The sequence below is a fragment of the Rhipicephalus microplus genome, unplaced genomic scaffold, assembly GCF_043290135.1.
Source record: "Rhipicephalus microplus isolate Deutch F79 unplaced genomic scaffold, USDA_Rmic scaffold_12, whole genome shotgun sequence".
Taxonomy (NCBI): domain Eukaryota; kingdom Metazoa; phylum Arthropoda; class Arachnida; order Ixodida; family Ixodidae; genus Rhipicephalus; species Rhipicephalus microplus.
The window spans coordinates 14,386,295-14,397,740 of record NW_027464585.1 but is presented as its reverse complement, the minus strand read 5'-3'; the positions used below and the strand labels follow the sequence as shown (position 1 = coordinate 14,397,740).

Here is an 11,446-nt window from a genome sequence, read left to right as displayed (position 1 = left end):
GCCCTCCCGGGAGTGGTGTGTTGCTTTTTTCTTTGCGCCGATAGCTTTGAGGATGTGTTCTGATGGTGGTGAGAGTGGAGCACGACTGTCCTTGTGGCGCAATTGGCTCGCGCGATCGGCTGGTAACCGAAAGAATGGAGGTTCGAGCCCACCCAGTGGTGGTGCGGCGCTTTTTCTTCTTTGCGCTGTTAGCTTTGAAGATATGTTCTGATGGTGGTGAGAGTAGAGCAGGACTGTCTCCGTGGCGCAATTGGCTAGCGCGATCAGCTGTTAACCGAAAGGTTAGAGGTTCGAGCGCTACCGGGGACGGTGTGTCACTTTTTTTTTCTATGCGCTGATAGCTTTGGAGAAATGTTCTGACGGTGGTGAGAGTGGAGCACGACTATCTCCGTGGCGCAATTGGCTAGCGCGATCGGGTGTTAACCGAAAGGTTGGAGGTTCGAGCCCTCCCGGGGAGTGGTGCGTTGCTTTTTTCTTTGCGCTGATAGCTTTGAAGATGTTTTCTGATGGTGGTGCGAGTGGAGCACGACTGTCTCCGTGGCGCAATTGGCTAGCGCGATCGGCTGTTAACCGAAAGGTTGGAGGTTCGAGCCCACCCGGTGGTGGTGCGGCACTTTTTTTCTTTGGGCTGATAGTTTTGATGATATGTTCTGATGGGGGTGAGAGTTGAGCACGACTGTCTCAGTGGCGCAATTGGCTAGCGCGATGGGCTGTTAACCGAAAGTTTGGAGGTTCGAGCTCACCCGGTGGTGGTGCGGCGCTTTTTTTCCTTTGGGCTGATAGGTCTGAAGAAATGTTCTGACGGTGGTGAGAGTGGAGCACGACTGTCTTCGTTGCGCAATTGGCTGGCGCAATCGGCTGTTAACCGAAAGGTTGGAGGTTCGAGCCCTCCTGGGAGTTGTGTGTTGCTTTTTTCTTTGCGCTGATAGCTTTGAAGATGTGTTCTGATAGGGATGACAGTGGAGCACGGCTGTCTCTGTGGCGCGATTGGCTAGCGCGAACGGCTGTTAACCAAAAGGTTGGAGTTTCGAGCCCTCCCGGGAGTGGTGTGTTGTTTTTTTTGCGCTGATAGCTTTGGAGACATGTTCTGACGATGGTGAGATTGGAGCACGACTGTCTCCGTGGCGCAATTTGCTAGCGCGATCGGCTGTTAACCGAAAGGTTGGAGGTTCGAGCCCTCCCGGGGAGTGGTGTGTTCCTTTTTTCTTTGCGCTGATAGCTTTGAAGATGTGTTCTGACGGTGGTGAGAGTGGAGCACGACTGTCACCCTGGCGCAATTGGCTAGCGCGATCGGCTGTTACATGAAAGGTTGGAGGTTCGAGCCCACCCGGTGGTGGTGCGGCGCTTTTTTTTCTTTGGGCTGAGAGCTTTGAAGATATGTTCTGATGGTGGTGAGAGTGGAGCAGGACTGTCTCCGTGGCGCAAATTTCTAGCGCGATCGGCTCTTAACCGAAAGGTTGGAGGTTCGAGCGCTCCCGGGGACGGTGTGTCGCTTTTTTTCCTTTGCGCTGATTGCTTTGGAGAAATGTTCTGACAGTGGTGAGAGTGGAGCACGACTGTCTCCATGGCAATTTCGGATAGCGCGATGGGCTGTTAACCGAAAGGTTGGAGGTTCGAGCCCACCCGGTGGTGGTGGGGCGCTTTTTTTCCTTTGGGCTGATAGGTCTGAAGAAATGTACTGACGGTGATGAGAGTGGAGCATGACTGTGTCCGTGGCGCAATTGGCTAGCGCGAGCGGCTGTTAAACGAAAAATTCAAGTTTCGAGCCCTCCCGGGAATGGTGTGTTGCTTTTTCCTTTGCGCTGATAGCTTTGGAGACATGTTCTGACGGTGGTGAGATTGGAGCACGACTATCTCCGTGGCGCAATTTGCTAGCGCGATCGGCTGTTAACCGAAAAGCTAGAGGTTGGAGCCCTCCCGGGAGTGGTGTGTTGCTTTTTTGTCTGCGCTGATAGTTTGAAAATATGTTATGATGGTGGTGAGAGTGGAGCACAATTGGCTCCGTGGCGCAATTGGCTAGCGCGATGGGCTGTTAACCGAAAGTTTGGAGGTTCGAGCGCACGCGGTGGTGGTGTGGCGCTTTTTTCCTTTGGGCTGATAGCTCTGAAGAAATGTTCTGACGGTGGTCAGAGTGGAGCACGACTGTGTCCGTGGCGCAATTGGCTAGCGCGAGCGGCTGTTAACCGAAAGTTTGGAGGTTCGAGCCCTTCTGGGAGCTGTGTGTTGCTTTTTTGTTTGCGCTGATAGCTTTGAAGATGTGTTCTGATGGGGATGACAGTGGAGCACGACTGTCTCTGTGGCGCGATTGGCTAGCACGTTCGGCTGTTAACCGAAAAATTGGAGGTTCGAGCCCTCCCGGGAGTGGTGTGTTGCTTTTTTCTTTGCGCTGATTGCTTTGTAGACATGTTCTGACGGTGGTGAGATTGGAGCATGACTGTCTCCGTGGCGCAATCGGCTAGCACGTTCGGCTGTTAACCGAAAAACTAGAGGTTGGAGCCCTCCCAGGAGTGGTGTGTTGCTTTTTTGTTTGCGCTGATTGTTTGAAATTATGTTATGATGGTGGTGAGAGTGGAGCACAATTGGCTCCGTGGCGCAATTGGCTAGCGCGATGGGCTGTTAACCGAATGTTTGGAGGTTCGAGCGCACGCGGTGGTGGTGCGGCGCTTTTTTCCTTTGGGCTGATAGCTCTGAAGAAATGTTCTGACGGTGGTCAGAGTGGAGCACGACTGTGTCCGTGGCGCAATTGGCTAGCGCGAGCGGCTGTTAAACGAAAAATTCAAGTTTCGAGCCCTCCCGGGAATGGTGTGTTGCTTTTTCCTTTGCGCTGATAGCTTTGGAGACATGTTTTGACGGTGGTGAGATTGGAGCACGACTATCTCCGTGGCGCAATTTGCTAGCTAGATCGGCTGTTAACCGAAAAACTAGAGGTTGGAGCCCTCCCGGGATTGGTGTGTTGCTTTTTTGTCTGCGCTGATAGTTTGAAAATATGTTATGATGGTGGTGAGAGTGGAGCACGATTGGCTCCGTGGCGCAATTGGCTAGCGCGATGGGCTGTTAACCGAAAGTTTGGAGGTTCGAGCGCACGCGGTGGTGGTGTGGCGCTTTGTTCCTTTGGGCTGATAGCTCTGAAGAAATGTTCTGACGGTGGTCAGAGTGGAGCACGACTGTGTCCGTGGCGCAATTGGCTAGCGCGAGCGGCTGTTAACCGAAAGTTTGGAGGTTCGAGCCCTTCTGGGAGCTGTGTGTTGCTTTTTTGTTTGCGCTGATAGCTTTGAAGATGTGTTCTGATGGGGATGACAGTGGAGCACGACTGTCTCTGTGGCGCGATTGGCTAGCACGTTCGGCTGTTAACCGAAAAATTGGAGGTTCGAGCCCTCCCGGGAGTGGTGTGTTGCTTTTTTCTTTGCGCTGATAGCTTTGGAGAAATGTTCTGACGGTGGTGAGATTGGAGCACGACCGTCTCCGTGGCGCAATTGGCTAGCACGTTCGGCTGTTAACCGAAAGGTTGGAGGTTCGAGCCTTCCCGGGAGTGGGGTGTTGCTTTTTTTTTGCGCTGATAGCTTTGAAGAAATGTTCTGACGGTGGTGAGAGTGGAGTACGACTGTCTCCGTGGCGCAATTGGCTAGCGCGATCAGCTGTTAGCCAAAAGGTTGGAGTTTCGAGCCCTCCCGGGAGTGGTGTGTTGTTTTTTTCTTTTCTCTGATAGCTTTGGAGACATGTTCGGACGGTGGTATGATGGGAGCACGACTGTTTCCGTGGCGCAATTTGCTAGCGCGATCGGCTGTTAACCGAAAGGTTGGAGGTTCGAGCCCTCCCGGGAGTGGTGTGTTGCTTTTTTCTTTGCGCCGATAGCTTTGAGGATGTGTTCTGATGGTGGTGAGAGTGGAGCACGACTGTCCTTGTGGCGCAATTGGCTCGCGCGATCGGCTGGTAACCGAAAGAATGGAGGTTCGAGCCCACCCAGTGGTGGTGCGGCGCTTTTTCTTCTTTGCGCTGTTAGCTTTGAAGATATGTTCTGATGGTGGTGAGAGTAGAGCAGGACTGTCTCCGTGGCGCAATTGGCTAGCGCGATCAGCTGTTAACCGAAAGGTTAGAGGTTCGAGCGCTACCGGGGACGGTGTGTCGCTTTTTTTTTCTATGCGCTGATAGCTTTGGAGAAATGTTCTGACGGTGGTGAGAGTGGAGCACGACTATCTCCGTGGCGCAATTGGCTAGCGCGATCGGGTGTTAACCGAAAGGTTGGAGGTTCGAGCCCTCCCGGGGAGTGGTGCGTTGCTTTTTTCTTTGCGCTGATAGCTTTGAAGATGTTTTCTGATGGTGGTGCGAGTGGAGCACGACTGTCTCCGTGGCGCAATTGGCTAGCGCGATCGGCTGTTAACCGAAAGGTTGGAGGTTCGAGCCCACCCGGTGGTGGTGCGGCACTTTTTTTCTTTGGGCTGATAGTTTTGATGATATGTTCTGATGGGGGTGAGAGTTGAGCACGACTGTCTCAGTGGCGCAATTGGCTAGCGCGATGGGCTGTTAACCGAAAGTTTGGAGGTTCGAGCTCACCAGGTGGTGGTGCGGCGCTTTTTTTCCTTTGGGCTGATAGCTCTGAAGAAATGTTCTGACGGTGGTCAGAGTAGAGCACGACTGTCTTCGTGGCGCAATTGGCTAGCGCGATCGGCTGTTAACTGACAGGTTGGAGGTTCGAGCCCTCTCGGGAGTGGTGTGTTGCTTTTTTCTTTGCGCTAATAGATTTTAAGATGTGTTCTGATGGTGGCGAGATTTGAGCACGACTGTCTCCGTGGCGCAATTGGCTAGCGCGATCGCCTGTTAACCAAAATGTTGGAGTTTCGAGCCCTCCCGGGAGTGGTGTGTTGATTTTTTCTTTGCGCTGATAGCTTTGGGGACATGTTCTGACGATGGTGAGATTGGAGCACGACTGTCTCCGTGGCGCAATTCGCCAGCGCGATCGGCTGTTAACCGAAAGTTTGGAGGCTCCAGCCCTCCCGGGAGTGGTGTGTTGCTTTTTGCTTTGCGCTGATAGCTTTGGAGACATGTTCTGACGGTGGTGAGAGTGGAGCACGACTGTCTCCGTGGCGCAATTGGCTAGCGCGATCGGCTGTTAACCGAAAGGTTGGAGGTTAGAGCCCACCCGGTAATGGTGCGGCGCTTTTTTTTTCTTTGGGCTGATAGCTTTGAAGATATGTTCTGATGGTGGTGAGAGTGAAGCAGGACTGTCCGGGTTGCCCAACTGGCTAGCACGTTCGGCTGTTAACCGAAAAATTGGAGGTTCGAGCCCTCCCGGGAGTGGTGTGTTGCTTTTTTCTTCGCGCTGATAGCTTTGGAGAAATGTTCTGACGGTGGTGAGATTGGAGCATGACTGCCTCCGTGGCGCAGTTGGCTAGCGCGATCGGCTGTTAGCCAAAAGGTTGGAGTTTCGAGCCCTCCCGGGAGTGGTGTGTTGATTTTTTCTTTTCTCTGATAGCTTTGGAGACATGTTCTGACGATGGTATGATGGAAGCAGGACTGTTTCCGTGGCGCAATTTGCTAGCGCGATCGGCTGTTAACCGAAAGTTTGGAGGTTCGAGCCCTCCCGGGAGTGGTGTGTTGCTTTTTTCTTTGCGCCGATAGCTTTGAGGATGTGTTCTGATGGTGGTGAGAGTGGAGCAGGACTGTCTCCGTGGCGCAATTGGCTAGCGCGATCGGCTGTTATCCAAAAGGTTCGAGTTTCGAGCCCTCCCGGGAATGGTGTGTTGCATTTTTCTTTGCGCTGATAGCTTTGGAGACATGTTCTGACGGTGGTGAGATTGGAGCATGACTATCTCCGTGGCGCAATTTGATAGCGTGATCGGCTGTTAACCGAAAGGTTGAAGGTTCGAGCCCTCCCGGGAGTGGTGTGTTGCTGTTTTCTTTGCGCTGATAGCTTTGAAGATGTGTTCTGTTGGTGGTGAGAGTGGAGCACGACTGTCACCGTGGCGCAATTGGCTAGCGCGATCGGCTGTTAACCGAAAGTTTGGAGGTTCGAGCCCACCCGGTGGTGGTGCGGCGCTTTTTTTCTTTGGGCTGAGAGCTTTGAAGATATGTTCTGATGGTGGTGAGAGTGGAGCAGGACTGTCTCCGTGGCGCAATTGGCTAGCGCGATCAGCTGTTAACCGAAAGGTTAGAGGTTCGAGCGCTACCGGGGACGGTGTGTCGCTTTTTTTTCTATGCGCTGATAGCTTTGGAGAAATGTTCTGACGGTGGTGAGAGTGGAGCACGACTATCTCCGTGGCGCAATTGGCTAGCGCGATCGGGTGTTAACCGAAAGGTTGGAATTTCGAGCCCTCCCGGGGAGTGGTGTGTTGCTTTTTTCTTTGCGCTGATAGCTTTGAAGATGTTTTCTGATGGTGGTGCGAGTGGAGCACGACTGTCTCCGTGGCGCAATTGGCTAGCGCGATCGGCTGTTAACCGAAAGGTTGGAGGTTCGAGCCCACCCGGTGGTGGTGCGGCACTTTTTTTCTTTGGGCTGATAGTTTTGATGATATGTTCTGATGGGGGTGAGAGTTGAGCACGACTGTCTCAGTGGCGCAATTGGCTAGCGCGATGGGCTGTTAACCGAAAGTTTGGAGGTTCGAGCTCACCAGGTGGTGGTGCGGCGCTTTTTTTCCTTTGGGCTGATAGCTCTGAAGAAATGTTCTGACGGTGGTCAGAGTAGAGCACGACTGTCTTCGTGGCGCAATTGGCTAGCGCGATCGGCTGTTAACTGAAAGGTTGGAGGTTCGAGCCCTCTCGGGAGTGGTGTGTTGCTTTTTTCTTTGCGCTAATAGATTTGAAGATGTGTTCTGATGGTGGCGAGATTGGAGCACGACTGTCTCCGTGGCGCAATTGGCTAGCGCGATCGCCTGTTAACCAAAATGTTGGAGTTTCGAGCCCTCCCGGGAGTGGTGTGTTGATTTTTTCTTTGCGCTGATAGCTTTGGAGACATGTTCTGACGATGGTGAGATTGGAGCACGACTGTCTCCGTGGCGCAATTCGCCAGCGCGATCGGCTGTTAACCGAAAGTTTGGAGGCTCCAGCCCTCCCGGGAGTGGTGTGTTGCTTTTTGCTTTGCGCTGATAGCTTTGGAGACATGTTCTGACGGTGGTGAGAGTGGAGCACGACTGTCTCCGTGGCGCAATTGGCTAGCGCGATCGGCTGTTAACCGAAAGGTTGGAGGTTAGAGCCCACCCGGTAATGGTGCGGCGCTTTTTTTTTCTTTGGGCTGATAGCTTTGATGATATGTTCTGATGGTGGTGAGAGTGAAGCAGGACAGTCCGGGTTGCCCAACTGGCTAGCACGTTCAGCTGTTAACCGAAAAATTGGAGGTTCGAGCCCTCCCGGGAGTGGTGTGTTGCTTTTTTCTTTGCGCTGATAGCTTTGGAGAAATGTTCTGACGGTGGTGAGATTGGAGCATGACTGTCTCCGTGGCGCAGTTGGCTAGCGCGATCGGCTGTTAGCCAAAAGGTTGGAGTTTCGAGCCCTCCCGGGAGTGGTGTGTTGTTTTTTTCTTTTCTCTGATAGCTTTGGAGACATGTTCTGACGATGGTATGATGGAAGCAGGACTGTTTTTGTGGCGCAATTTGCTATCGCGATCGGCTGTTAACCGAAAGTTTGGAGGTTCGAGCCCTCCCGGGAGTGGTGTGTTGCTTTTTTCTTTGCGCCGATAGCTTTGAGGATGTGTTCTGATGATGGTGAGAGTGGAGCAGGACTGTCTCCGTGGCGCAATTGGCTAGCGCGATCAGCTGTTAACCGAAAGGTTGGAGGTTCGAGCGCTACCGGGGACGGTGTGTCGCTTTTTTTGTCTATGCGCTGATAGCTTTGGAGAAATGTTCTGACGGTGCAGATAGTGGAGCACGACTGTCTCCGTGGCGCAATTGGCTAGCGCGATCGGCTGTTATCCAAAAGGTTCGAGTTTCGAGCCCTCCCGGGAATGGTGTGTTGCATTTTTCTTTGCGCTGATAGCTTTGGAGACATGTTCTGACGGTGGTGAGATTTGAGCATGACTATCTCCGTGGCGCAATTTGATAGCGTGATCGGCTGTTAACCGAAAGGTTGAAGGTTCGAGCCCTCCCGGGAGTGGTGTGTTGCTTTTTTCTTTGCGCTGATAGCTTTGAAGATGTGTTCTGTTGGTGGTGAGAGTGGAGCACGACTGTCACCGTGGCGCAATTGGCTAGCGCGATCGGCTGTTAACCGAAAGTTTGGAGGTTCGAGCCCACCCGGTGGTGGTGCGGCGCTTTTTTTCTTTGGGCTGAGAGCTTTGAAGATATGTTCTGATGGTGGTGAGAGTGGAGCAGGACTGTCTCCGTGGCGCAATTGGCTAGCGCGATCGGCTGTTAACCGAAAGGTTGGAGGTTCGAGCGCTCCCGGGGACGGTGTGTCGCTTTTTTTCTTTGTGCTGATTGCTTTGGAGAAATGTTCTGACAGTGGTGATAGTGGAGCACGACTGTCTTCATGGCAATTTTGGATAGCGCAATGGGCTGTTAACCGAAAGGTTGGAGGCTCGAGCCCACCCGGTAGAGGTGGGGCGCTTTTTTTCCTTTGGGCTGATAGGTCTAAAGAAATGTTCTGACGGTGGTGAGAGTGGAGCACGACTGTCTCCGTGGCGCAGTTGGCTGTTAACGGAAAAATTGAAGGTTTGAGCCCTCCCGGGAGTGGTGTGTTGCTTTTTTCTTTGCGCTGATAGCTTTGTAGACATGTTCTGACGGTGGTGAGATTGGAGCAGGACTGTCTCCGTGGCGCCATCGGCTAGCACGTTCGGCTGTTAACCGAAAAACTGGAGGTTGGAGCCCTGCCGGGAGTGGTGTGTTGCTTTTTTGTTTTCGCTGATAGCTTTGAAAATATGTTCTGATGGTGGTGAGAGTGGAGCACGACTGGCTCGGTGGCGCAATTGGCTAGCGCGATCGCCTGTTAACCAAAATGTTGGAGTTTCGAGCCCTCCCGGGAGTGGTGTGTCGATTTTTTCTTTGCGCTGATAGCTTTGGAGACATTTTCTGACGATAGTGAGATTGGAGCACGACTGTCTCCATGGCGCAATTCGCCAGCGCGATCGGCTGTTAACCGAAAGTTTGGAGGTTCGAGCCCTCCCGGGAGTGGTGTGTTGCTTTTTTCTTTGCGCTGATAGCTTTGGAGACATGTTCTGACGGTGGTGAGAGTGGAGCACGACTGTCTCCGTGGCGCAATTGGCTAGCGTGGTCGGCTGTTAACCGAAAGGTTGGAGGTTAGAGCCCACCCGGTAATGGTGCGGTACTTTTTTTTCTTTGGGCTGATAGCTTTGATGATATGTTCTGATGGTGGTGAGAGTGGAGCAGGACTGTCTCCGGGGCGCAATTGGCTAGCGCGATCGGCTGTTAACCGAAAGGTTGAAGGTTCGAGCCCTCCCGGGCGTGGTGTGTTGCTTTTTTCTTTGCGCTGATAGCTTTGAAGATGTGTTATGATGGTGGTGAGGGTGGAGCACGACTATCACCGTGGCGCAATTGGCTAGCGCGATCGGCTGTTAACCGAAAAACTGGAGGCTCGAGCCCACCCGGTGGTGGTGCGGCGCTTTTTTTTCTTTGGGCTGAGAGCTCTGAAGAAATGTTCTGACGGTGGTCAGAGTGGAGCACGACTTTCTCCGTGGCGCAATTGGCTAGCGCGATCGGCTGTTAACCGAAAGGTTGGAGGTTCGAACCCTCCTGGGAGTGGTGTGTTGCTTTTTTCTTTGCGCTGATAGCTTTGAAGATGTGTTCTGATGGGGATGACAGTGGAGCACGACTGTCTCCGTGGCGCGATTGGCTAGCGCGAACGGCTGTTAACCAAAAGGTTGAAGTTTCGAGCCCTCCCGGGAGTGGTGTGTTGCTTTTTTTTGCGCTGATAGCTCTGGAGACATGTTTTGACGATGGTGAGATTGGAGCACGACTGTCTCCGTGGCGCAATTTGCTAGCGCGATCGGCTGTTAACCGAAAGATTGGAGGTTCGAGCCCTCCCGGGGAGTGGTGTGTTGCTTTTTTCTTTGCGCTGATAGCTTTCAAGATGTTTTCTGATGGTGGTGCGAGTGGAGCACGACTGTCTCCATGGCGCAATTGGCTAGCGCGATCGGCTGTTAACCGAAAGGTTGGAGGTTCGAGCCCACCCGGTGGTGGTGCGGCGCTTTTTTTCTTTGGGCTGATAGCTTTGATGATATGTTCAGATGGTGGTGAGAGTGGAGCAGGACTGTCTCCGTGGCGCATTTGGCTAGCGCGATCAGCTGTTAACCGAAAGGTTGGAGGTTTGAGCCCACCTGGTGGTGGTGCGGCGCTTTTTTTTTCTTTGGGCTGATAGCTTTGAAGATATGTTCTGATGGTGGTGAGAGTGGAACAGGACACTCTCCGTGGTGCGATTGGCTAGCGCGATCGGCTGTTAACCGAAAGGTTGGAGGTTCGAGCCCTCCCGGGAGTGGGGTGTTGCTTTTTTCTTTGCGCTGATAGCTTTGAAGAAATGTTCTGACGGTGGTGAGAGTGGAGCAAGACTGTCTCCGTGGCGCAATTGGCTAGCGCGATCGGCTTTTAACAGGAAAATTGGGGTTTCGAGCCCTCCCGAAGTGGTGTGTCGGTTTTTTCTTTGAGCTGATAGCTTTGAAGTTATGTTCTGATGGTGGTGAGTGTGGTGCACGACTGTCTCCGTGGCGCAATCGGCTAGCGCGATGGGCTGTTAACCGAAAGGTTGGAGGTTCGAGGCCTCCCGGTGGTGGTGCGGCGCTTCTTTTTCTTTGGGCTGATAGCTCTGAAGAATTGTTGTGACGGTGGTGAGGGTGGAGCACGACTATCACCGTGGCGCAATTGGCTAGCGCGATCGGCTGTTAACCGAAAAACTGGAGGCTCGAGCCCACCCGGTGGTGGTGCGGCGCTTTTTTTTCTTTGGGCTGAGAGCTTTGAAGATATGTTCTGATGGTGGTGAGAGTGGAGCAGGACTGTCTCCGGGGCGCAATTGGCTAGCGCGATCGGCTGTTAACCGAAAGGTTGGAGGTTCGAGCGCTCCTGGGACGGTGTGTCGCTTTTTTTTCTTTGTGCTGATTGCTTAGGAGAAATGTTCTGACGGTGGTGAGATTGGAGCATGACTGTCTCCGTGGCTCAATCGGCTAGCACGTTCGGCTGTTAACCGAAAAACTGGAGGATGGAGCCCTCCCGGGAGTGGTGTGTTGCTTTTTTGTTTGCGCTGATAGCTTTGAAAATATGTTCTGATGGTGGTGAGAGTTGAGCACGACTGGCTCCGTGGCGCAATTGGCTAGCGCGATGGCCTGTTAACCGAAAGTTTGGAGGTTCGAGCCCACGCGGTGGTGGTGCGGCGCTTTTTTTCCTTTGGGCTGATAGCTCTGAAGAAATGTTCTGACGGTGGTCAGAGTGGAGCACGACTTTCTCCGTGGCGCAATTGGCTAGCGCGATCGGCTGTTAACCGAAAGGTTGGAGGTTCGAACCCTCCTGGGAGTGGT

The 11,446-nt window shown here is 53.0% G+C and overlaps 1 non-coding gene across 1 annotated transcript; it reads left to right on the top strand.

The window, feature by feature from the left end:
- The first annotated feature begins 8,301 nt into the window (after window positions 1-8,301).
- TRNAN-GUU (transfer RNA asparagine (anticodon GUU)) lies at window positions 8,302-8,375 on the top strand. Its single transcript has one exon. It is a non-coding gene; the product is annotated as a tRNA-Asn (tRNA).
- The last annotated feature ends 3,071 nt before the right edge of the window (window positions 8,376-11,446 follow it).